The sequence below is a fragment of the Triticum dicoccoides genome, chromosome 7A (assembly GCF_002162155.2).
Source record: "Triticum dicoccoides isolate Atlit2015 ecotype Zavitan chromosome 7A, WEW_v2.0, whole genome shotgun sequence".
Taxonomy (NCBI): Eukaryota; Viridiplantae; Streptophyta; class Magnoliopsida; order Poales; family Poaceae; genus Triticum; species Triticum dicoccoides.
In genome coordinates, this window is record NC_041392.1 from 498382884 (window position 1) to 498410863 (window position 27980).

The 27980-nt window shown below is 47.3% G+C and overlaps 1 pseudogene; it reads left to right on the forward strand.

The window, feature by feature from the left end:
* The first annotated feature begins 2614 nt into the window (after positions 1–2614).
* LOC119332278 lies at positions 2615–10368 on the forward strand (annotated as a pseudogene).
* Positions 10369–27980: the final 17612 nt, after the last annotated feature.

Consider the following 27980-nt stretch of genomic DNA (forward strand, 5'->3'; position numbering starts at 1 on the left):
AAATGAGATCTTGTTGCAGAAAATTTCCGCAATAGAGGTTTTGTTGCGAAACTAGACCCGTTAAGTCATTGCAACACTACATATATTTCTGAAACATAGTCTTTGTTTCGGAAGCGCGTTCAATAAAGAACGGCATGCAAGACACGTGTCATGCAACGGAGGTGACGGACGCGGCAACTACGATCTGCCGGATGACGATAAGCTTTTACCTTATTCTTTTCACCTTTCCCGTTTATTTTTATTTTTTATTTTATGAATATTTTAATATCATAAACATTTTCTAGGGTTCTTGAGTATTTTTTTGAAATTCAAGAAATATTTTCCAAATTCGTGAACCTTTTAACTCTTTAATATTTATAAAAACATGAGAGGATTTTATAATTTTGTATGTACTTAATTTCGAGATTTTCTACAGATTTAGAAAAAAGTAATTTTTCGAACTTTGTTTGAAGTTGCATCATTTTCAAAAATCAGATTTAAAAACGCAAAGAGCTTTCTTAAAATTTATGAAAAAATCTCTTAAATCCGTTATTTTTTCTGAAATTCCAGGAATATTTTTTATTCGCGGACATTTTATAATTTTTGGTAATATTTATAAAAATTGTGAACATTCACTTAATTTGCGAATATATTTCATAGGGAGAAAATTTGCATATTTATTTTTTCTTCTTTTTGAAAGTAGTTCATGTAAACAAATAAAGAACCGAGGGGGCCAGTTGAAAAGTACAAGGCTAAACTAGTGGCCATTGGTTATACCCATAAAGATGACGAAGATTTCTTGGATACCTGCTCAACTGTGGCCTGACTGGTCCCATTCGAGTTTTACTCTCGTTGGCTGTTTCGCATGGTCTTCTCGTTCATCAGATGGACGTCGACCCTAGCCGACACACTATCCTTGCACACAAGCTTACCTGCCATTGTTGTTCCACGCAGTGTTGTTGCGTCTGGCAATCTTACCCCGTCGACCACATGCAAGACCGTTTGGGAGAGCAGGCTTTCGAAACCCTGTCCTTTGTGATCCTTTTTCTCAAATATGCATGAATGTGCGTACTATATATTGAAGCAGAGAATGGGAAAAGAACCCCTCCACGTTGGCTAGTACATGTTACAAGTTACATGAGGACCAACTACGCCATTACAAGAAAAATTATGCTAACTCCTCTCGTTTTCCCACCTCACTAGCACTCTAAAGAGAGGCTTCACTTCTCCCTTGAGGATTCCAGCTCTGTTCCATGTATGTCCCTCCTTCTCCCTTGAGGACCAACTACGCCATTACAAGAAAAACTATGCTAAATATGCATTGAGGGAGAGGCACTGTCGAGCACAATCGCACTCCCATGCTTCCATAACTCCCACACTACGAGAAGGAAGATCGCCTGATCATCCTTCACACATAAGCCATTTCCACATATGGTGGTGCACCACTCCGCTAAGCTTGATCCCGGCTGTGGCACCCAAACTGGCTTGCCCATTGCTAAGCAGACGATACACCAAACCTCCCTCGCAAAGACACAATCCATAAGGATGTGGTCGATGGTCTCCTCATGTTGAGCACAAAAAGGGCAAGTTTGCTGGTGGTCCAGCCCACGTCGGGCAAGCCTGTCCGAGGTCCATCACCGGTATTGAAGCGCGAGCCATGCAAAGAATTTGCATCGTATCGGGGCCCTAGATTTCCACATAAACGCCGTCGTGGGCGTAACCTCTCGTCCCATGAACTTTGCATTGTATGCCGACCTTGCCGAGAAATCTCTATTCACCTCCCAGGCCCATGAAATAGAGTCCACCTCCTCTTGATTTAGATTAACTCAAGCCACCTGAGCCCATAAAAGCCATGCATTCGTTGAGCACCTTGGGATCCTGCACCGAGAGAAGGATGATAAGTTTTTTGGGAAGCACCTCCTCACTACTCGTTGTTCGCTTTTGTATTTGTCCTCTGCTTCGATTACTTCCTTGACACCAACGTTATGGGGTTGACGATGCTACCAAGAAGAAGGCTCCTAGGAAACCGCTGCCACCTTGTCCTGGCCTACAGGAAGATATGGTTTGTTCATCCCTTATTTACCGTTTCAGTTCTGTGCTTAGTACGTGTTCACATGCTTAGATTGTGGTATGAGATTCATATTGTTAATGCCATGCGTACGATTTATTTATGGATTAATCAATCAAAATTTGCTACTTCCCGTAGTAACAATAATATCAGTCCGTTTGTTCAAAAAATATGAATGCATTGTACACTCCAAGAAAAAAGAAGAAGAAGAGCAAGCCTCCCTTTTAGCCTTGGATACACACAAATACAATTTTATTAGAAAGATACCAAATATTATTGTCGAATTAATGGGCTTACAAAGAAGAAAAGGAAAACACCCGAGATCAAATGTGATCTCGCGATAATTAATACTACCACAAACAAACCTGTGCGCGTCTTCCAGCTGGATCCACTTACTGTTTCCATGCAATTAATTCCATCCAAAAGCTTGAAAAATAGGGTGCTGGCGAAAGAACAGTGCATAGACTTACCAAAAAAGAAGAAGAAGAATTGGAATCACTCCTCTTCGCGTTCACCACTGGCGTTTAACTCCTTTCTATAAGTAGCAAAGGGCCGAGGAATTTGCACATGCTTCAAACCTGCCACACCCACACGGATGCGCAAGGACCAAAGCTGCGCGTAGATTAGATTTCAAACTTGTCAAGCCGTTCTGCCTGTCGGCTCTGTTCGGTCACCGGCGATGGGCGTCACCAAGGCACCGGCGATTTGGTCAGTCGGCGTGGTGGTTGCAGCGTTCATCGTCGCAGCTCAAGGATCGCCGTCGTCGAGTGCCCGCCGCCCCAATAGTCTCTTCGTAAGTTCTTTCTACCTGCCTCCGTACCAAGATTCCCTTATGTATGGAGGGCACAAAATTTTTACTGGGCCTGACGGGAACTGACCAATTTCATAGGAAGACGACGGACTGAGTAGACGTCATGGTCAACGTCACTACGATTTCGTGGTAAGTCTATCGATTGGTTCGCCGTCATTACAATTTTAGGGACTGTCTATCCTACATCCGGATGAAATCCAATTAGCTTTCATCCATATTTTTTAGCCAACCAAAGAATGACAAGTGTCTCCTGTCCCGTGTCTTTGTTTGCTTTTCTGTCCCGCTTTTAAACAGACTAACGGGTCTACACCCCAACCTCTCCAACCGGGACAGAAGAGCAGCTAAAAAGTGGAGATCAAAGAACCACAACGATACATCGATACAGCCAAAGTTTTTCCATGTACGCTAAGCTAAAGAAACAAAGGGATGAGGAAAGGACCGAGATGATGTCACCTAAAATTTACATTGACAAAGAAGTATAATTACAATAATATTACCACCAAGAAATTTGGTGTAAAATCCACTAAAATCGACAATAATTTCTATCATGCCCGCTAAGAATTACAGTGTAAGATGCATTAAAATGACACTGTAAAATCCACTAAAATGACACTGTAAATCTACCAACAATCCAAATGGTTTGCACTGAAAAAACTGCTAAGATTAACCACTAAGAATTACAGTGCAAGATGCATTAAAGATGCCACTTTAAATCCACTAAAAAGACCTTGTAAATCCACCAATGATCCAAATGATTTGCACTAGTGGTTCTATGTTACATGCTACTCAAAAAGAGAACTCATCCACCAACTGAGCTAGGACTGTGCACATGCTGAACCTCACTTGGCATTGCCTCCCTACACAAAAAAAATCAAAGAGACCAAAATAGGTAAAGAAAGTAAAAGCTAATAAGGAGAGAAAGAAAATGAAATAGAGGACAAGGAAAATAAGAACATACAAAGAAAGCAGTGACAAAAGATTTGTCGCTGCTGTTCAAGGGGCTGAAAAACATGTCATTCACATATTTGATCCTAAGATTTCGAATGTCTACATTGGAGAAAACCACAATCATGCCTGAAAAGTTACAAAGAACACAAAAAATAAGCAAAAATAAGCAGCTGTTCAAGGTACTATCATTGTCAAATTTACATATAAAACAGCAGGGAAAGAAATCCTCCAAAAACTTTCATTAGCTAATGCAAAAAATATTGTTCTACTTTGAGCAGCAACAGGTTGCTACCAAAGCGAAAGAGCAGATCAGAATCCACATAGCACTCTAGTTATAAACTCAAAATCCAGAGATCACCAGAAAAAGCAATAAGAACATATACAAATGAGTAAATCCTACACAAAATCAAAATCTAACAAGTGTTTTTACACTATGGTTACAGAGGAACAGAAAAATAACATGTGAAACTAAATTACACTGGCAGATAAGGAATTTACAGTGGCAGACAAACTGTAATTACAGTACTAGACCACTAAAATTTCAGTGGATAGCAATAGAAATTACAGTTGTGGACCACGGTGAAAAATCCTTTGTAATTACAGTTTGAAATACATCGCTAGACCATTGGAATTACAGTGTAAGCAAACTGTAGTTCCAGTGCTGGACCACTGGAACTACAGTGTTAAATACAGTGTATTATATAGAGAAACCAATATGTTCCTGCTCAGAAACCAAAATGAAACTATGATTGAATATTTGAAACTTTGGAACTTTATAAAAGGGCAAATTACTGTCGCTTGAACTTAGAATTACTATGATCTTTTAAATGTAATTACTATGAAGATCGCACTGAAACTAAAGAAAAAAATCAAGCACTGATACTACATGGAACACACAAGAAACCAAATTTGGACCATCCTTTGTACCCTCGTTTGACAAAATATTACCAGCAGATTTACCAACTGACGAATCATTTGATGCTTTCTTTGTAGAGTCAAGAGCAAGAGACTTGCAACCTACACAGCAAAACCAAAATGACATCACGGTAAAAATAAATAAATAAAGAAACAACCAAATGCATGAAAGTAAATTACAAACAAGATAGAGATTGGCTACCCGAAAATGTTCAGACCTAAAAATTCACATAATAGACCCTACTCAATTGCAGAGTACAAGGGTAAAAACCAACTAACAGTCCTAGTCAAATTCACTAAGGGTAGAATCAACTGAAAAATTACAGTGTAAGCCCACTGAGAGTTACACTGTAAATCCAATAAGAATTACACTATAAGATCCACTAAAGATAATATAAAAATAATCCACATAATAGTCCCTAGTCAAATGCAGATTACAAGGGTAAAAACCAGCTAACAGACCCTAGCCAAAATACACTAAGAATTACAGTGTAAATACACTGAAAATTACACCGTAAAATCAAGAGTTACAGTGTAATACAAGGTAAATCCAAGAATAACTAATAGTCACTACAAAAACACTAAGAAACACTAAGGATTACTGTGTAACTCAACTAAGAATTACACTGTAAAATCAAGAGATACAGTGTAATTCTTATATGATTACAACGAAAGATCAACTGAAAACTACAGAGTAAATCCACTGAGAATTCAGTGTAGATCCATTGCAAATTACAATATAAATCCACTAAAAATACAGTGTAAATTCACTGAAAATTACAGTGTAAATCCAGTAAAAAAATACAGTGTAAATCCACCTAAAATTACAGTGTAAATCCGCTAAGGAATTACACTGTAAATCCACTAAGAATTACAGTGTAAAACACTCAAAAAACACACTACAAATCCACTAAGAAAACAGGGATTTCAAGTAGAGCAATCAAACATTTACACAGCTGAAAATGAAAAGGACATTCTGTTTCACAGAAACACAAAGAACAGAGCTGAAATTTGCTAGCAGAACGCACTAGGTACGACAACCTAAGCTGGTTGACTAGCTATACAAGCAAAATCACAAAGAACACTACATATAAACCTACATCGACAAACGACCCAGGGGTTATATAACCTACAGCCACAAACAAAAACACTAGAGAATCCAAGGCGACCAGGGCACTAAAGTCACTGAAACACGATCCAGCATGTACGAAATTAGCAACTGCCCATGACAAACATTCGAATTCCAACTACTGACCGAAACAGGTCAAATAAAACCTACAAGACAATCCCTAACCTAGCACACAAGACAGATGAGATTCAATACCACTAACAAATGCAACAACACATCTGCATCAAAATAGCTGCGGGGGATTACCACATGCGACATCCAAAAGGGGATAAGCAACAGATCCGACTGATAAATCCCTACACGGTAGCAAATTAGACTTGAGGATCAAACCAAAGCCGACAATACATACCGAATACTTCTAATTCATCACCATACATACATATATATATATATATATATATATATATATATATATATATATATATATATATATATATATATATATATATATATATGCTAGAAACAATACAGAAAGAGTAGAGCAGAAGGTAGGGATAGACTGAAGGAAATCACCACCCAATCCCAATCCCAATGTGCATCAGATTATATTAGATTGGAGAAGGAATAGGGGGGAAACAGTAGACTAGTTTGCTTGCTAGGTAGATGATGCTTAGCGAGGAAACAAGTCGCACAAGCAAAGCAAATGGTTCTGAACTGAAACAAACAACATCCCATCCGACAGAGACATGGATAGGGTCATGGACATGGACAGGGATATGAACTGAAACAAACAACACGTCCAAGCACATGACAACTAGCCGAATTCAACCAGACAATCTAGGTCACACGACATACGAGATTCAACACAGCTGAGGGAAATCACCACACACAACATATGAAAGGGGAATAAATCTGACACTAGAAGGGACACATTACTCAAATTTACAATCCCTAACCACTTTAACTTAACTGGAAAAAATTCAGTCCACCAACGAGAATCACACATTAAACTAGAAATTTGTCCACCAAAAAACATCAACATGAGACAAGTGACCAGGTGACTCAGCATTTGCATCCAAAACAACGAAGGGATGTACATCTACAAAAGCTAGCAAAGGATAAAAAGGGACATACGAACTTGCAGTCTAGAGTTAATTCACAATACAATTCAGACTGTAGTTACACTGATACTGAGTGTAATAGGTGCTGGAAAACGAGTGGAAAATTTAGAGTAGATCACTCAAACTTACACATTACTGAAGTTACAAAGTCAAAGACAAAAGCACTCAAATATTACAGAGTAGATCACTAAAACTTACACATCACTGAAGTTGCAAAGACAGACACAAAAGCACTCGAAAATTACAGAGTAAGATGGACTGATAAAACCTGAAACTACAGTCCAAAATCACTGACGCTTAACTGGTAAAATTCAGTCCCAATCACTCCGAATTCGCTCAAAGTTACAGCCCAACTCACTGACAAAAACAACTGGCATCATACACACATACAATGCAAACATCTACGAGCTAGATTCAACATTTACATCCACACATCTAGGGGTTATACACATATAGGGGCACATGAACAACTACAGAAACATTCAGGAGCATAAATAAGAAATAGTCATAAGGGAACCACCCCTACAACTACATCGAATCAGGCGTTGCTGCATCTACATCTACTAGATGTTGCTCCATCTGCAACAAAAATCTGACATCTAGGAACCACCACAAACAACCTAAAAGAGCTAGGATCCACCACTACACACGGGAACAAGCACACCTTTAAGCCAGATCTAGCAAAATCCTACAGAAATTGCAGCGAAATGAAGACATGGGGAAAGGATACTGGCAAGCAAACCTCGTTGTGGGAAGAACGGACGCACAAGGCTCGGAGAACACCACAACAAAAGGAGGAGCATCACCAAATCAAGGGAAGCAGATAAGACGCCGCCGCTGAATCACCATGCGTCAACTTCTCCTCTGCCTCAACGCGCTTGAAGGAGAAGCAACAGGGGGAGGGGGGAGGAGGACCGGACGCCTAACCACCGGCTCGCTCTCCAGAGGTCAACGACAAAGCTAACCAGCCAAAATCGCCATGGCTCTCCCCTCTCTGCCTCCAAGATCTCGCTGCTCGAAATGGGAAAGGGAAACGGACAAAGTCAGCGGAGGAGATAAAAGGAAATTCAAAATAAAATAAAAAAACCGGTTAGCACATGGACCCGCCAGGATTAACGGGTCTCCAGGGGGTTGCAGGCCCGGTAACGAATAAAATACCCCCGAGGCTGAAAAAAGAAAAGGAAAAACGTGAATCTTGACACAAGAATCGGACGGACGGAAAAACGGATGAAAGCGAATTATTTTTATCCGGGTGAAAATTAGCAATCCCGCAATTTTATTTAGCATCAGCTGCAGGTTTCTCAGATAAATTTTTCCTCATCTTAATTGATTGAAAAACCTTTGCTGAATCGTAGTTTTTCCTGCATGTATGCATGACATTTGGCTGTAGATAAAGGAGAGCAACTACACGAGGCTCTGCCGTGAAAAGACCATCCTCACCGTCAACGGCGAGTTCCCCGGCCCGACCATCTACGCGAGGAAGGGCGACGTCGTCGTTGTCAACGTCTTCAACCAGGGCCATAAGAACATCACCCTCCACTGGTACAATTTCTAATACTACTGCGCGAAATGATTCTTGCTGTATTTTTGTCTTTGTTTTGTTTCTTCCGATCGGCGGCATAGATGAACTCCTACTCTTGTTGACGCTGTAGGCACGGGGTGAACCAGCCGCGAAGTCCGTGGTGGGACGGGCCGGAGTACATAACGCAGTGCCCGATCCAGCCCGGCGGCAACTTCAGCTACCGGATCATCTTCTCCGAGGAGGAAGGCACGCTGTGGTGGCACGCGCACACCGCCATGGATCGCGACACCGTGCATGGCGCCATCGTCATACGCCCCCGGCGCGGCACGACCTACCCATTCAGCAAACCGCACAGAGAGATACCCATCATCCTCGGTACGTATAGCTAGCTCTGTGCGCCTGCTTCTGCAATGCGTGGTAGTGGTTTCCACTGATGGTATGTGGACATGTTTATCTCCATGGCAGGGGAATGGTGGAACGACGACATCGGGCAAGTGCTCGCCGACGCCATCTCCACCGGCAGCGACTTCCAGCCTTCAGACGCCAACACCATCAACGGTCAGCCGGGTGACCTGTTCGCTTGCTCCGGCGACGGCACCTTTAGGCTGCCAGTCAAGCACGGCAAGACCTACATGATCCGGATCATCAACGCGGCCCTCACCAACGGATTCTTCTTCGCCGTCGCCGGGCACCGCCTCACCGTGGTCGGCTCCGACGCTTCCTACACCAAGCCGTTCAGCGCCGACCACGTATTCATCGACGCCGGCCAAACGGTGACCGCGCTGCTCAAGGCCCGCCGTGGCCGCTCAAACGCCCGGCACTTCTACATGGCGTCGAGGCCGCTGGCGACCAACCCGCAGGCCACCGTCGACAGCAGCACGGCCACCGCCGTCCTGGAGTACGTCGACGCTCCCGCGGCGCCGGGCGATGCGGCGCATGGTCTCCCCAGCCTTCCCGCCATCAACGACAGTTCCGCGGCGGCCGCGTTCACGGCGCGGCTCAGGTCGCTGGCCAGCAAGGGGCACCCGGCCGACGTGCCCCGGCGCGTCGACGAGCACATGCTCGTCACGGTGGAGGTGAACGAGATCGCGTGCGCGCCCGGCGAGGTGTGCAAGGGGCCCCACGGCAACCGCTTCGCGTCGAGCCTCAACAACGTGAGCTTCGAGATGCCGCGGAGCGACGTGCTCGGGGCCTACTACCGCTCCGCCGTCGGCGGCGTGGCCAGGACCGACTTCCCCGACAACCCGCCGTCGCCCTTCAACTTCACGGCCGACGACCTGCCCCCGGAGCTCGCGCTGACCGCGAGAGGCACGAGGGTGAAGGTCCTGGAGTACGGCGCCGTCCTGGAGGTGGTGCTGCAGGGCACGACCATCCTCGGCGGCGACAGCCATCCCATGCACCTGCACGGGTTCAGCTTCTACGTGGTGGGGAGAGGGACTGGCAACTTCGACAAGCGCACGGACCCGGCCAAGTACAACCTGGTCGACCCGCCGTACCAGAACACCGTCTCCGTGCCCAAGAACGGATGGGTCGCAATCCGCCTCCGTGCAGAAAACCCTGGTGAGTGCTCAAACCTTTCTTCCTGATCCACTTGAGACTATCTATAAAGGCTTTTGTATACAGGGTATGATTCAAATGTACGTACGTACATCTTATACCTTGTTGTGTCTTGGTTTGGTTGGCAGGCGTATGGTTCATGCACTGTCATTTCGAGCGCCACATGGTGTGGGGGATGGAGACGGTGTTCATTGTGAAGAACGGCAAGGGACCAAATGCCAAGATCATGCCACCGCCTCCAAATATGCCCAGGTGTTGACAGAGCAATAAGGCAATTTTTCATGTAATTTCCAGATCTTTCATGTGACGAGCAAGAAAGGAAAAATAGCTAGAGCTGAAGGTTTCTGTAGGTAGAGAAAATTAAGAGACATTGTAATTTTTTTGGCGCCTAGCACTATCTCTTTAATCATCACAGTCGATGCCGTGGTTTGCTGGATAGTTTTTTTTAAAACGGAGGCAAAAAATTTGCCTCATCAATTAAATAAGTAGAGAATAGAGTTTAGAGTGTTACAAGAAACCCACACACGGCATGACAACTACTCACGCAACATAATATGCCCCAATTTCTTAGCGCCCGCGGTGATCCAAAGCTTCGCCTCCTCTAAAATGGTGTGAAAGAGAACGGGTGGTGGCACACATTTGTAGCGGAACACCCTAGCATTTCGTTCATTCTATATTGTCCAAGAGACCGAGCATGGTAAGAGAGGCCATAGCATGTCTATTGGGGTTTTGATTGTTGGTTCGCTTGTCCCACCACTCGTTGACGGAGTCCGCAAGATGCTAATTGGTTGTGTCCATGTGAGCAAGTCCAAGCTTCTCAATGACTAACATCCATAGCCTGAGCGTGTAGCGACACTTGAAAAGAAGATGCGCGCCCGATTCTTGTTCTCTTTTGCAAAGTTGGCACATGCCACAATTTGGCCAACCACGTTTCGCCAACCGATCGACAGTCCAAATCCTATTTTGGATAGCCAACCAAGCGAATTTTTTTACTTTTGGTGGTGCCCAAACTTTTCAGACCATTTGATCCATAGGGGAAAGCAACATGCCAAGGAACTGAGCTTTATATGCGGTGGATGCCGAGTAGAATCCATCATTCGCGTGCTTCCAGACAATATCATCTTCAAGGTGGTCGTCGAGGTGGAAGTCATTAATGAGCATCCAAAGTGTGAAGAATTCCCGGATGTGGTCACCGGAAACGACAGTGTTGTTGTTGATTGACAGAATCCATGCGCTCTCGTTTAGGGCCTCACGCACCTTCCAATTTTTTCTCCTCGAGGCCTCGAAGATGAGCGGTGCGATGTCCATTGGTTTGCGCCCCAGAAGCCAAGGGGATTCCCAAAAATGGAGTTCGGGCGCCATTGCCGACGGTGATAGTAGTGGAGGCATACAAAAATTCCCGGTCATCCTTGGTGCAAGGGTTGCCAAGCCCCACCAAAAGTTTTTGAGGTTCCTTCCATTCATACCAAAGCGACCGCAGGCGCAAAGCACGCGCAAATTTGTCAGTGTTCAGCACGCCAAGACCACCATACTCCTTTGGCCGGCACACTGTCTCCCAATTCACCTTGCACTTGGTACCAGTAGTCTTATCTGATCCAGACCAAAGGAAGGCCCTCTCTATCTTGTTCACACTATTTAGGGAGCTCAGTGGTACGATAAGAGGCGTGATGGAGTACACCACTTGGGAGGAGATGACCGACTTGACTAGGGCCGTGCGCTTGATTGTAGTGACATTTTTCCCCTCCCAAGTCACTAGTTTTCCGGCAGCCTTGTCCGCAAGATATTGAAAGTCCACCTTCTTGAGTTGCCACACCGAGAGCGGTAGTCCCAAGTGTTTCATGGGGAAGCAGGACCGAGCTGTCAGAACACCTTCAAGAATGTGCTCGAGGTTAAGGTGATTGCAACGTATCGGCACGACCGAGCTTTTTTGGAAGTTGATGCATAGGCCCGTCACCTCGCCAAAGCCCTCCAAGATGGAGGCAAGGTTGTCGATATCCGTCTTGATAGGAGCCACAAAAATAGCCGCGTCATCCGCGTAAAGCGATGTCCTCACCATAGCCCCACGGCCACGTATCTTGCGGAGCAATCCTTTCCGGGTTGCCAAATCTAGGATTTGGTGAAGAGGGTTGATTGCGAGGGCAGACAGAAGTGGCGAGATGGGGTCCCCTTGACGAAAGCCGCGACCATGCTTGATGGGAGAGCCTGGAATCCCATTGAGGAAGATCCGCGAAGATGATGAGGATAAAAGAGCGGCAATGCAATCCCTAAACTTGGCAGGGAACCCCAAGCGTTGAAGGAGATCAAGGATGTATTCCCACTTGACCGAGTCAAAAGCCTTCTTTATGTCAAGCTTGAATAGGAGGGCGGGGGTCTTGCTCTTGTGTAAGCGTCTAGCAAAACTCCGAACGTACATGAAGTTGTCATGGATGCTTCTTCGTTTTATGAATGCACTTTGAGCGTTGGATATGAGGTCGCCCATATGGGGAGCAAACCTCAAAGAAAGGATCTTGGCCATGATCTTGGCAACGGCATGGATGAGGCTAATGGGCCTGTAGTCGGAGATACCTTCCGCCCCATCCTTCTTAGGCAAAAGAACGACATTGGCGTAGTTAAGCCATTGCAGATTTGAGGTGTTTAAGGAATCAAAGCGTTGGATGACCCTCGTGACATCATCCTTTATGACATCCCAACACTTCTTGAAGAAGATGTTCGTGAAGCCGTCCGGGCCAGGCGCTTTATCACCGGGCAACTCCTTGATGGCCTGGAGTACCTCATCCTCGGTGATTGGATCGTCGATGCCTTGCAAGGTACGGTGCTCGGTGCCAAGATCCTCCCAGTTAAAATCCATGGTACTCGTATTTCCTCTACCCATGACCTTGGAAAAGTGCTCCTGGATGATCTCCTCTTTTTCCTTGTGGTCGGTAACCCAGCCCTGCCCGTGCTTAATCAGATGGATGTGGTTTTTCCGTCTTGTAGCGGTGATGCGGCGGTGGAAGAATTTGGTGTTGGCATCGCCGTCCTTCAGATTTGCGATTCTGGCGCATTGGCTTTTCCTAGCCCTGTCCAACACCGCAAGACTAATGACCCTCCTCTTGAGCCTAGGGCGAAGGTCACGCTCCTCAGGAGAAAGGAGCCTCTCTTCTTGGGCAGTGTCGAGGCGTAGAATCGCCAAAAGGGCCGCATGGAGCTGGACCTTAGCCTTGGACAAGAGGGACTTGCTCCACTCCATGAGGCGAAGCGCGGTCTTCTTAAGCTTGTAATGCAAGACTTGGTAGGGCTCCATGTGGGCCACCTGAAGGAAATATGCCCTAGAGGCAATAATAAAGTTGTTATTTATATTTCCTTATATCATGATAAATGTTTATTATTCATGCTAGAATTGTATTAATCGGAAACTTAGTACATGTGTGAATACATAGACAAACAAAGTGTCACTAGTATGCCTCTACTTGACTAGCTCGTTGATCAAAGATGGTTATGTTTCCTAGCCATAGACAAGAGTTGTCATTTGATTAACAGGATCACATCATTAGGATAATGATGTGATTGACTTGACCCATTCCGTTAGCTTAGCACTTGATTGTTTAGTATGTTGTTATTGCTTTCTTCATGACTTATACATGTTCCTATGACTATGAGATTATGCAACTCCCGTTTACTGGAGGAACACTTTGTGTGCTACCAAACATCTCAACGTAACTGGGTGATTATAAAGGTGCTCTACAGGTGTCTCCAAAGGTACTTGTTGAGTTGGCGTATTTTGAGATTAGGATTTGTCACTACGATTGTCGGAGAGGTATCTCTAGGCCCACTCGGTAATGCACATCACTATAAGCCTTGCAAGCATTGTAACTAATGATTTAGTTATGGGATGATGTATTACGGAACGAGTAAAGAGACTTGCCGGTAATGAGATTGAACTAGGTATTGAGATACTGACGATCGAATCTCAGGCAAGTAACATACCGATGACAAAGGGAACAACGTATGTTGTTATGTGGTTTGACTGATAAAGATCTTCATAAAATATGTGGGAGACAATATGAGCATCAAGGTTCCGCTATTGGTTATTGACCGGAGACGTGTCTCGGCCATGTCTACATAGTTCTCGAACCCGTAGGGTCCGCACGCTTAACGTTCGGTGACGATCGGTATTATGAGTTTATGTGATTTGATGTACCGAAGGTAGTTCGCAGTCCCGTATGAGATCGGAGACATGATGAGGAGTCTCGAAATGGTCGAGATGTAAAGATCGATATATTGGACGACTATATTCGGACATCGGAAAGGTTCCGAGTGATTCGGGTATTTTTCGGAGTACCGGGGAGTTACGGGAATACGGGAAAGAAGTATTGGACCTTAATGGGCCTTAGTGGGAAGGAGAGGCAGCAGCCAGGAGGTGGCGCGCGCCCCTCCCAAGCCCAGTCTGAATTGGACAAGGGGTTTGGGGCGCGGCCCCCTCTCCCTTCCTTCTCCACTCCCCTCCTTTCCCCCCTTCTCCTAGTTGGACTAGGGAAGGAGGAAACCTACTCCTACTAGGAGTAGGAATCCTACTCCCTTGGCGCGCCCCTCCTAGGGCCGGCCTCCTCCTCCCTTGCTCCTTTATATACGAGGGCAGGGGGCACCCCAAGACACACAAGTTGATTTATTGATCTATTCCAGTCGTGTGCGGTGCTCCCCTCCACCATATTCCACCTCGGTCATATCGTAGCGGTGGTTAGGTGAAGCCCTGCGTCGGTAGAAACATCATAACCTTCACCACGCCGTCGTGCTGACGGAACTCTCCCATGAAGCTCTGCTGGATCGGAGTTCGCGGGACGTCATCGAGCTGAACGTGTGCAGAACTCGCAGGTGTCGTACATTCAGTACTTGGATCGATCGGATCATGAAGACGTACGACTATATCAAACGCGTTGTGCTAACGCTTCTGCATTCGGTCTACGAGGGTACATGGACAACATTCTCCCCTCTCGTTGCTATGCATCACCATGATCCTGTGTGTGCGTAGGAAATTTTTGAAATTACTACGTTCCCCAACAGTGGCATCCGAGCCAGGTTTTATGCGTAGATGTTATATGCACGAGTAGAACACAAGTGAGTTGTGGGCGATACAAGTCATACTTTGGTTCGGCGGTATTGTTGGATGAAGCGGCCCGGACCGACATTACGCGTACGCTTACGCGAGACTGGTTCCACCGACGTGCTTTGCACATAGGTGGCTGGCGGGTGTTAGTTTCTCCAACTTTAGTTGAACCGAGTATGGCTACGCCTGCTCCTTGAGAAGGTTAAAACATCACTAACTTGACGAACTATCGTTGTGGTTTTGATGCGTAGGTAAGAACGGTTCCTGCTCAGCTCATAGCAGCCACATAAAATTTGCAACAACAAAGTAGAGGACGTCTAACTTGTTTTTGCAGGGCATGTTTGTTGGGGAACGTAGTAATTTCAAAAAAAAATCCTACGCACATGCAAGATCATGGTGATGCATAGCAACGAGAGGGGAGAGTGTTGTCTACGTACCCTCGTAGACCGGAAGCGGAAGAGTTAGCACAACGCGGTTGATGTAGTCGTACGTCTTCACGGCCCGACCGATCAAGCACCGAAACTACGGCACCTCCGAGTTCTAGCACACGTTCAGCTCGATGACGATCCCCGGACTCCGATCCAGAAAACTGTCGGGGAAGAGTTCCATCAGCACGACGATGTGGTGACGATCTTGATGTTCTACCGTCGCAGGGCTTCGCCTAAGCACCGCTACAATATTATCAAGGATTATGGTGGAGGGGGGCACCGCACACGGCTAAGATAACGATCACGAAGATCAACTTGTGTGTCTAGAGGTGCCCCCTGCCCCTGTATATAAAGGAGCAAAGAGGGGAGGCCGGCCGGCCCTTGAGGCGCGCCAAGGAGGGGGGAGTCCTCCTCCTAGTAGGAGTAGCACTCCCCTTTCCTAGTCCAACTAGGAAGAGGGAAGGGGGAAGGAAAGAGAGGGAGAGGGAGAGGGAAAGAGGGGCCGCGCCCCCCTCCCCTAGTCCAATTCGGACTCCCCACGGGAGGGGGTGCGCCACCTCATGGGCTGCTGCCCTCTCTCTCCCCTCAGGCCCACTAAGGCCCAATACTTCCCCGGGGGGTTCCGGTAACCCTTCCGGCACTCCGGTTTTCTTCGAAATCACCCGAAACACTTCTGGTGTCCGAGTATAGCCGTCCAATATATTGATCTTTATGTCTCGACCATTTCGAGACTCCTCGTCATGTCCGTGATCATATCCGGGACTCCGAACATCCTTCGGTACATCAAAATATATAAACTCATAATAAAACTCTCATCGTAACGCTAAACGTGCGGACCCTACGGGTTCGAGAACAATGTAGACATGACCGAGACACGTCTCCGGTCAATAACCAATAGCGGAACCTGGATGCTCATATTGGCTCCCACATATTCTACGAAGATCTTTTATTGGTCAGACCGCATAACAACATACGTTGTTCCCTTTGTCATCAGTATGTTACTTGCCCGAGATTTGATCGTCGGTATCTCAATACCTAGTTCAATCTCGTTGCCGGCAAGTCTCTTTACTCGTTCCGTAATACATCATCCCGCAACTAACTTATTAGTTGCAATGCTTGCAAGGCTTATGTGATGTGCATTACCGAGAGGGCCCAGAGATACCTCTCCGACAATCGGAGTGACAAATCCTAATCTCGAAATACGCCAACCCAACAAGTACCTTCAGAGACACCTATAGAGCACCTTTATAATCACCCAGTTACGTTGTGACATTTGGTAGCACACAAAGTGTTCCTCCGGTAAACGGGAGTTGCATAATCTCATAGTCATAGGAACATGTATAAGTCATGAAGAAAGCAATAGCAACAAACTAAACGATCTAGTGCTAAGCTAATGAAATGGTCAATTCAATCACATCATTCTCCTAATGATGTGATCCCGTTAATCAAATGACAACTCATGTCTATGGTTAGGAAACTTAACCATCTTCGATCAACGAGCTAGTCAAGTAGAGGCATACTAGTGACACTATGTTTGTCTATGTATTCACACATGTATTATGTTTCCGGTTAATACAATTCTAGCATGAATAATAAACATTTATCATGATATAAGGAAATAAATAATAACTTTATTATTGCCTCTAGGGCATATTTCCTTCAATGTTGTGATGTGATATGGTCAAGGCATGATGCTATATTTTATTGTATGAGATGATCATGTTTTGTAACCGACTTATCGGCAACTGGCAGGAGCCATATGGTTGTCGCTTTATTGTATGCAATGCAACCGCCCTATAATTGCTTTACTCTATCACTAAGCAGTAGTGATAGTCGTAGAAGCAATAGTTGGCGAGACGACAACGATGCTATGATGGAGATCAAGGTGTCGCGCCGGTGACGACGGTGATCATGACGGTGCTTCAGAGATGGAGATCACAAGCACAAGATGATGATGGCCATATCATATCACTTATATTGATTGCATTTGCATGTGATGTTTATCTTTTATGCATCTTATTTTGCTTAGATCGATGGTAGCATTATAAGATGATCTCTCACTAAATTTCAAGGTATAAGTGTTCTCCCTGAGTATGCACCGTTGCGAAAGTTCTTCGTGCTGAGACACCACGTGATGATCGGGTGTGATAAGCTCTACGTTCACATACAACGAGTGCAAAACAGTTGCACATGCGGAATACTCAGGTTAAACCTGACGAGCCTAGCATATGCAGATATGGCCTCGGAACACTGAGACCGAAAGGTCGAGTGTGAATCATATAGTAGATATGATCAACATAGTGATGTTCACCATTGAAAACTACTCCATCTCACGTGATGATCGGACATGGTTTAGTTGATATGGATCACGTGATCACTTAGATGATTAGAGGGATGTCTATCTAAGTGGGAGTTCTTTAATAATTTGATTAACTGAACTTTAATTTATCATGAACTTAGTCCTGGTAGTATTAGCATATCTATGTTGCAGATCAATAGCTCGCTTTTAACTCCTCTGTTTTATTTTTGATATGTTCCTAGAGAAAACTAAGTTGAAAGATGTTAGTAGCAATGATGTGGATTGGATCCGTGATCTAAGGATTATCCTCATTGCTGCATAGAGGAATTATGTCCTTGATGCACCGCTAGGTGACAGACCTATTGCAGGAGCAGATGCAGACGTTATGAACATTTGGCTAGCTCAATATGATGACTACTTGATAGTTTAGTGCACCATGCTTAACAACTTAGAATCGGGACTTCAAAGATGTTTTGAACATCATGGATCATATGAGATGTTCCAGGAGTTGAAGTTAATATTTCAAGCAATTACCTGAGTTGAGAGATATGAAGTCTCCAACAAGTTCTATAGCTAAAAGATGAAGGAGAATAGCTCAAGCAGTGAGCATGTGCTCAGATTGTCTGGGTACTACAATTGCTTGAATCAAGTGGGAGTTAATCTGCCAGATAAAATAGTGTTTGACAGAATTCTCTAGTCACCATCACCAAGTTAGTAGAACTTCGTGATGAACTATAATATGCAAGGGATGACGAAAATGATTCCCGAGCTTTTCATGATGATGAAATCGATGAAGGTAGAAATCAAGAAAGAGCATCAAGTGTTGATGATTAACAAGACCACTAGTTTCAAGAAAAGGGCAAAGGGAAAGAAAGGGAACTTCAAGAAGAACGACAAGCAAGTTGCTGCTCAAGTGAAGAAGCCCAAGTCTGGACCTAAGCCTGATACTAAGTGCTTCTACTGCAAAGGGACTGGTCACTGGAAGCGGAACTGCCCCAAGTATTTGGCGGATAAGAAGGATGGCAAAGTGAACAATGCTATATTTGATATACATGTTATTGATGTGTACTTTACTAGTGTTTATAGCAAACCCCTCGGTATTTGATACTAGGTCAGTTGCTAAGAGTAGTAACTCGAAACATGAGTTGCAAAATGAACAGAAACTAGTTAAGGGTGAAGTGACGATGTGTGTTGGAAGTAGTTTCAAGAATAATATGATCATCATCGCACACTCCTTATACTTTCGGGATTAGTGTTGAACCTAAATAAATATTATTTGGTGTTTGTGTTGATCATGAATATGATTTGATCATGTTTATTGCAATACTATTATTCATTTAAGTTAGAGAATAATTGTTATTCTGTTTACATGAATAAAAACTTCTATGGTTATACACCCAATGAAATTGGTTTGTTGGATCTCGATAGTGATACACATATTCATAATATTGAAGCCAAAAGATGAAAAGTTAATAATGATAGTGAAACTTATTTGTGTCACTGCCGTTTGAGTCATATTGGTGTAAAGCGCATGAAGAAACTCCGTGCTAATGGGCTTTTGGAATCACTTGATTATGAATCAGTTGATGCTTGCAAACCATGCCTCATGGGCAAGATGACTAAGACTCCGTTCTCCGGAACAATGGAGCGAGCAGCAAACTAGTTGGAAATAATACATACTGATATATGCAGTCCGATGAGTGTTGAGACTCGTGGTGGTTATCATTATTTTCTGACCTTCACATATGATTTGAGCAGATATGGGTACTGAGCGAGTCCTGGATTAGGGGGTCTCTAGACAACCGGACTATATCCTTTGGCCGGACTGTTGGACTATTAAGATACAAGACTAAAGACTTCAACCCGTGTCCGGATGGGACTCTACTTGGCGTGGAAGGCAAGCTAGGCAATACGGATGTGGATATCTCCCTCTTTGTAACTGACCTTGTGTAACCCTAGCTGTCGGTGTCAAAACCGGCGGATCTCGGGTAGGTGGTCCCGAACTGTGCGTCTAGGTCGGATGGTAATAGGAGGCAGGGGACACGATGTTTTACCCAGGTTCGGGCCCTCTTGATGGAGGTGAAACCCTACGTCCTGCTTGATTGATAGTGATGATATGGGTAGTACAAGAGTAGATCTACAACGAGATCAGAGAGGCTAAACCCTAGAAGCTAGCCTATGGTATGATTGTTCGTTCTATGGACTAAAACCCTTCGGTTTATATAGACACCGTAGAGGGCTAGGGTTACACAGAGTCGGTTACAATGGTAGGAGATCTACATATCCGTATCGCCAAGCTTGCCTTCCACGCCAAGGAAAGTCCCTTCCGGACACGGGACGAAGTCTTCAATCTTGTATTTTCATAGTCCAGGAGTCCGGCCGAAGGTATAGTCCGGCTACCCGGACACCCCCTAATCCAGGACTCCCTCACTAGCCCCTGAACCTGGCTTCAATGACGACGAGGCCGGCGCGCAGATTGTCTTCGGCATTGCAAGGCGGGTTCCTCCTCCAAGTAATTCATAGAAGATTTTGAACACAAAGGTAGTGTCCGGCTCTGCAAAATAAGTTTCCACATATTGCCATAGAGAGAATAATATTTACACAAATCTAATCTGCTGACGTATTCTGTAGCGTGACATCACACCACGGCGAAGTCTTTATTCGAATCGTTTTACTCTCCCACCTCAGCACGTTTAGCGAGGCGATTCCCTTGGCACGTCTTGTCAAAGCAGAGATCATGTCCCCTTATTCCAGGATTCTCATCAATACAGGTGTGGGTAACCCAACCGTACCATTGATTACGGTGCTTGGGAGATAAGCGAGTTTTACCAGGCTGGTGGGGGCGCATAGTCACGTCCATCCATATAAGGGGATAAGGATCCACCTTTTCATCCACGCCTTCTTCCTCCTTTGCCTATCCATTTCCACGCACTCGAGCTCCAGCGCCCAAGTCCGCACACCCCACCTCAACCTTCTCCAGCCATGTCCGGAGCGGGAGGCAAGTGGATGGTCTCCTCCGTTACGGAGGTACACATCAAAAAACTGAGGAAGGCCGGATACTTGTCTAACGACATTGCGCACCGGCTTCCCGAAGAGGGGCAGCTCATCCCCACCCATAGGCCCCATGAGAGGGTGGTGTTCCTCCCCATTTCCTCCGTGGACTGGGCTTCCCTCTCCACCCATTTGTCCGGGGGCTCATGTTCTACTATGGCCTGGATTTCCACGATCTGGCCCCGAACTTTGTCCTCAATATCTTGGCGTTTATCGTCGTGTGCGAGGCTTTCTTCTGCATCCGCCACCATTTCGGCCTATGGCTCAAGACTTTCAATGTCAAGCCGAAGGTGGTGCGCGGCACCCAGGCGGAGTGCAGAGGCGCCATGGTGGGCAAGATGCCAAACATCCTATGGCTCGAGGGCTCCTTCGTGGAGTCCCTAAAGGGGTGGCAATCGGGGTGGTTTTACATCACCAAGCCGCGCGACCCTGAATGGGTCGCAGCCCCCGAGTTCTGATCCGGACCCCTACGCGACTCACCTCCTGGAAAGAGACGGTCCTGTCATGGGGTAAAGAAGGAGAGCTGACCGGACTCCAAACATGCGTCCAAACCCTGGTGGACAAGAAGCTCAAACTTGTCAACGCAGTCCAGGTTATGCTCATCCGCCGGATCCTCCCGTGTCAACGACGGGCTTTCAACCTGTGGGAGTTCGACCCGACACAGCACCGAACTCTAAGCAGGCTCTTCGACACGACGTACGAAGATGCCTGGAAGGTGCTTTTCAAGGGCGCCGAGGCCCCCGCATCCGCTACCGAGGATCACGGATTCAGCATGCAGTGTCGCGCTCATGCGGTAAGCTGTTTTTACCTTTTACAGAGTATTAGTTTTTCATAGTTTGACTCCATGCGGGATCTAAGCTCCCTTACCTTTGACAGGATTGGCAGGAGACGTCCGGACAAATCAACTGTCCGGCTCCTTTGCCCGAAGGCCCAGCGGACGCTCGCTTGGCGAAGCTGCTGGTTCCGGCACCCTACATGGTCCTGGAGAAGAAGGCCAAGAAGAAGGCCACGGGGACTCGAAAGAGTGCCCGGCGCCAGGAGGTGTCGGATTCATCATCCGACGACTCCAAGGCGCACTCCTCCCATGAAGACGAGGAGGAGGAAGAAGAGACCTCTCCCCCTCCAGCGGGGTGAGGGAAGAAAAGGAAGGCCGCCCCAACTGGGGAGGCCGAAGGGTCCAAGAGGGGGAAGACCCCTCCTCCGGACTACTCCACCAACACCGACGATGACGAAGAGGAGTGGCCGCACAGGGCCAAGCCCCTGGCGAGATCGTAAGTATCCGGATACCAGAGTGATTCATAGTATTCCCCCATTGCACAGCTTTTCCTTACGTCGAACATGTCTATGCAGTCCGCCCAAGGCCGGGCACGACGAGTTGTCGAGCGGCTCCCTGGATTCGTCGGACGTGAATTTGCTTTCGGCGGCTACCTCCCCCCACCCTACGGACGACGCCGAGGTGGCATCCCAACAGGTTCCAAGCCAGGAGGAGGTGGTCCTGGAGGCACCGCAAGGCGACCTCCCGGACTCCAGGCGTGAAGGGGATAGAACCCCCAAGGGCTCTAAGTCCGGCTTTGAGCCGGACACCGCGCCGGAACCTTCAACGGTTCCGGACTCCGGTAGGCAGCCTCCTTCCAAGAGGAGCAATCCTACCAAGCCGGTGACCTCCGTCCAACCAGAGGCACCGGACAATTTGCTGGAGGTGCTTAACGGCGCCTCCATCAACGAGGAGCACCGCACTATTATGAGTGCGATGATCCAGAAGGTTCAGTCCGCCAAGAGCGGACTGACTGAAGCCTGTGCCAGCCTTCTAACAGGCTTTGAGGTAAGTAAGGAATATGTAAAAATATTACCGCATAGACAGTAGCCCCTGATGCTCTGTTCGGTGTTCGGAAAGAAAAGCCGAATAGAGGATCTAATAACATTCGCAGGAGTCTAACAAAAGTAAGTCAATATGCGTACGAAGTCTTCGCTGCTAGCATCTGCCGCAATGACAGCGGAGATGGGCACGCTGAAGCAGAACCTCGAGCGGTCCGAGCAAGAGCTCGGCCTAGCCAAGCAGCAGCTCGAGGAGAAGGAAGGTAAGAAATACCTTATTGAAATATGTGAAAGGTGCAATTGCAAAAAGTGACAGGATTAACGCGGCTATTGTAGGGGCCACAACTGAGGTGGCGACCCTTAAGCAAGCGCTGTCCGAGGCCGAGAAGAGGGCGGCCACGGAGTGCACCGAGCGGGAGAAGCATGAGACGTAGGTTGGCGAGGTGCGGCAAGAGCTCCAGGCTCTCATGAAAAAACATGAGAGTTTGGAGCTTGACTCGAAGACGCGAGGGTCTGAGCTCGCGGCGGTCATTGAAGATGCCAAGTCTGCCAAGGCCGAAGCCCAGAAGGCCCTCCAGGAGGTTGAGGCAATAAAAAAGATAGCAGCAGGTAAGGCATTCTTTATGCAAAGCAAGCACGTAAAAGTGAATTACTTGTTACTTACCCGAATCCGGAGCTCTCCAGGAGCATTCGCAGACTTACCCCGTAGCATGTCGGATGCCGCCGCCTTCTACCGAGCCGAGGAGGGAAGCTCGACGGATAAGGTGTTCTGGTCTCAGTATGCTGAGGCCGAACACTTAGTGCCCTTAAGCGACCAGCTGAAATAGCTGGTCGAGCTCCATAAAGTGGCCGAACAGGCCATGAAGGGCCTCATAGTCCGGCTGTGGCCTGGAGAGGCCATTCCTAGGAGCTACTTCGGGCTGGTGAGGCGGCTAGTGGAGGCCTGTCCAAGGCTCGAAGTCATCAAGCACTCCATATGCATCGAGGGTGCCCGTAGGGCGCTTGCCCGTGCAAAGGTGCACTAGGGCAAGCTGGATGTTGAGAAGCTTGTGAAGGACGAGCCACCGCCGGGCAAGGAGCATCGCAAGCCCGAGATTATTATGAGGGCATTCTGAAGGGTGCCCGCCTTGTGGCGGATGAATGTTCCATGGATGTAATTTTTCAGTAAACTCGCTGGTTTTGTCCTGTGCGCTGAAAACTTGTTCATGTGCGCTAAGCAATGCTTTTTGAATTTAAAATATTACCTTCTGTGTGGCCGTTTATCAAATTTGAGAGATGGCGAGTCGTCGGATTCTGCCCCCATACCATGAGTGCTGGGGTGTTCGGGATAAACATGAGCGCTCTTTTTCCCATTCTTGGGTCCTTCGAGGGAGGCGCTCAACACAACGAACAAGGCAATCAGACTATAATGCTTGAACACTCTCACTTAGCCATAGAATTCTATAATTTTAAATTTTGGCGAAGCCCCTAGTGTTCCAAAGACCGAGTTCGGGGCGCTATCCACGCCTAGGCCAGACAAAGCCGACTCCTCACTCTAAGCGGCATAAGTCTTTAGGGACTCGAAAACCTCTCGAACAGCGACCAGCTCTCGCCTCATCATGACAGTCAGTTTTAGCTTTCTCTACTGAGGTGCTTAGCCCAGCTCAACTGGGGCACAATCGCAGTAGTTCTCCTAGTGCTACCTTAGCCGATATAACAGAACATAAGGTACCAAAACATAGGAGCCGGGCAAACCCAACTATTGACCCAAGACATGATTCGGAGCCGATGCATATAATGCTATAAGTTCGGGGTGTCGCACTTGTGAAAGTGTTCGGACTTCTCACACCGTATTGTGGGGTACTTAAGCCCCTGGCGTATTGGCCGTACCAAAGTGTACGGGTGCAACATGTCATTAATGAACATATATTCGTAAAAAAGAGTAATGCAATAATAGACGGAAGCTATACATTGTTTATTTAAAAAGGCTGCGATCAAAGCAGAACGATACAAATAATGCGATAAGCAAACAATGGGACTATTTAACGTGTCCTTTCCAGGGGCGAGCTATGGAATGACATGTGAAACAGGTATACTACTCGTTATAGAGACCACCTTAGAGTTCCATAGTGCGGCGTAGCTTTCTGCTTCCCTGGTTGTATCGTTTGTGCGGCAATTGTACTGCCGGACAAGCCTTCCGAAGAATGGAGTCCTGAAAATAAGAGAAAATTAAGAAATCGGCAGCCCTAGTGCGGTTTAAGCCGCGTTTCGGGTGTGCCATGATGGTGCCCCTTCCCTGTGCCCATAGTATTTCCAGAGCGTAGTTATGTACGCGCAACACTGGTTTCGCAAGTTCGTGAGGGCTGGGGTTGGGGCCGCATTGCTACGCTTGCTCGGAACGTGCCAGGCGGTCTTGTTGTAGGTTACTTCGGGCGCGCTTGACGGTGTCCAGACGTTTAATGGCCTTACTGGAGAATTTCCTTGAGAGGTTGCTTTGTACTTCCGCTGCGATAGCCGCCGTATGCTCCTCCGTTCGGAGAGAGCGTTCGGTGTTTCCATTAACCGTGATGACTCCTAGAGGGCCTGGCATCTTGAGCTTGAGGTATGCGTAGTGCGACACCGCATTGAACTTAGCGAATGCGGTTCGCCCGAGCAGTGCATGATAGCCACTGCGAAACGGGACTATGTCGAAGATTAACTCCTCGCTTCGGAAATTATCCGGAGATCCGAAGACCACTTCAAGTGTAACTGAGCCTGTACAGTTGGCCTCTACACCTGGTATGACGCCTTTAAAGGTCATTCTAGTGGGTTTAATCCTCGAGGGATCGATACCCATTTTCCGCACTGTATCCTGGTAAAGTAGGTTCAGGCTGCTGCCGCCGTCCATAAGGACTCTAGTGAGGTGAAATCCGTCAATAATTGGGTCTAGAACCATGCGGCGAATCCGCCATGACGGATGCTAGTGGGGTGGTCCCTTCGATCAAAAGTGATTGGGCAGGAAGACCATGGGTTGAACTTTGGGGCGACTGGCTCCATCCCGTATACGTCCCTTAGCACACGCTTCCGCTCCCTCTTGGGGACGTGGGTTGCGTATATCATGTTCACCGTCCGCACTTGTGGGGGAAAACCTTTCTGTCCACTGTTGTTGGGCGGCCGGGGTTCCTCCTCGTCATCGCTATGCAGCCCCTTGTCTCTGCTTTCGGCGTTTAACTTGCCTGCCTGCCTGCTTGAACACCCAACAATCCCTGTTGGTGTGATTGGCTGGTTTTTCGGGGGTGCCATGTATCTGGCATGAGCGGTCGAGTATTCAGTCCAAACTGGACGGGCCCGGAGTATTTCTTTTGAATGCCTTTTTCCCCTGACCGAGTTTAGAGCCTCTCAATCCGGCATTAACTGCCATATCCTCAGCATTGTCGCCGTTAATGCGGTGCTTTTGCTTGTTGCGACGTGAGCTGCCACTGCTGCCCTTGGTATCCGAATTACTAGGGCTCTTGGTCATGTTATTGCTGCGAGCTGGCCAGCTGTCTTCTCCCGCGCAAAAGCGGGTCATAAGTGTCGTGAGGGCTGCCAAAGATTTCGGATTTTCCTGTCCTAGGTGCCGTGCAAGCCACTCGTCACGGATGTTATGCTTGAAGGCTGCTAGGGCCTCTGTGTTTGGACAGTCGACGATTTGATTTTTCTTGGTTAGGAACCGTGTCCAGAATTGTCTGGCCGATTCTTCTGGCTGCTGAATTATGTGGCTTAGGTCATTGGCGTCTGGTGGTCGCACATAAGTGCCCTGGAAATTGTCGAGGAATGCGGCTTCCAGGTCCTCCCAACAACCAATTGATTCTCCTGGCAAGCTGTTAAGCCAATGCCGAGCTGGTCCTTTAAGCTTGAGTGGGAGGTATTTGATGGCGTGTAGGTCATCACCGCGGGCCATGTGGATATGAAGGAGATAGTCCTTGATCCATACCGCAGGATCTGTTGTGCTATCGTATGATTCGATGTTCACGGGTTTGAAGCCCTCGGGGATTTGATGATCCATTACTTCATCTGTGAAGCATAGTGGGTGTGCGGCGCCTCTGTATTGGGCTATATCACGACGCAGCTTAAACGAGCTTTGTCTACTGTGTTTGGCCCGGCCGGATTTACTGTATCCGGCGTAACGAGTACCGTCTCGTGCCGTGGGGCGCCCACGTGATCCGTAGATCGATCTTGTTTACCTTGCCTTGTCCTCCGATATATCTCGCAGGTCTGGCGCATTTTCCCATGCCTTGGTATTTTTTGAGTGGTGCCGGGGTGCGGCTTGAGTGGAGGGCCGAGAGGCCTCTCTGTCGCGGCCACGGGGTGGCCGGTCGGCCGCATCATGCGCTGGTGACGTATCTTTAGGTGCTCCCTCCTCTAATTGGGGTAGCAACCTGCGCTTTCGGTAGCTCTTGGAGGGGCGTTCGAGTTCGTACTCTTCGGCCGCAAGGACTTCAGTCCATTTGTCGGCTAGCAAATCTTGATCAGCTCTAAGTTGTTGCTGTTTTTTCTTGAGGCTGTTCGCCGTGGCCATGAGCCTGCGTTTGAAACGCTCTTGTTCGACGGGATCCTCCGGCATGACAAATTCATCGTCGTCGAGGCTTGCCTCGTCTTCGGAGGGAGGCATATAATTATCGTCCTCGACCTCTCTGTCTGCCGCTCTCTCATGAGGGTTGGCTTCTCTATCCTCCTGTGCTGAATCTTGCTGGAGGTGGTTGTCTTCGGCACTGTCCGGGGTGTTATTATCTCCTGTGCCGGAATCATCGTTTTTGCTTTAGCGGGATTTAGAGCGGCGCCGCTGACGCCGGCGCTTAGGCTGCTTCTTGGAGGGGTCATCCTCCACTGTTCTATCGCCATTGCCTTCTTTTGGGGTGTCCACCATGTATATATCATACGACGAGGTGGCTTTCCAGTGCCCTATAGGCATTGGTTCTTGATCATCTCCTGCATCGGCATCCATATCGTCGATGTCTTCGGAGTCGAAGTCGAGCATGTCAGTTAAATCATTGACAGTGGCTACGAAGAGGGTGGTGGGTGGGCTTTGAATTTCTTCATCGTCTGCATCCCAACCTTGCTGACCATAGTCCGGCCAGGGCTCTCCTGGTAAAGAGAGAGACTTTAGTGAATTCAGAATATCGCCGAAGGGCGAGTGCTGAAAGATGTCTGCGGCGGTGAACTCCATGATCGGCGCCCAATCCGGTTCGATCGGTAGGGGCGCGGAGGGCTCGGAGTCAGGAGGGGAGTCCGGCTCCTTGGATTCACGGGCTTTGCAGAGAATAGGGCTGGTGTTCGGCTCGATCGCCGTAGAGATTACAGCCCCCGAGGCGGT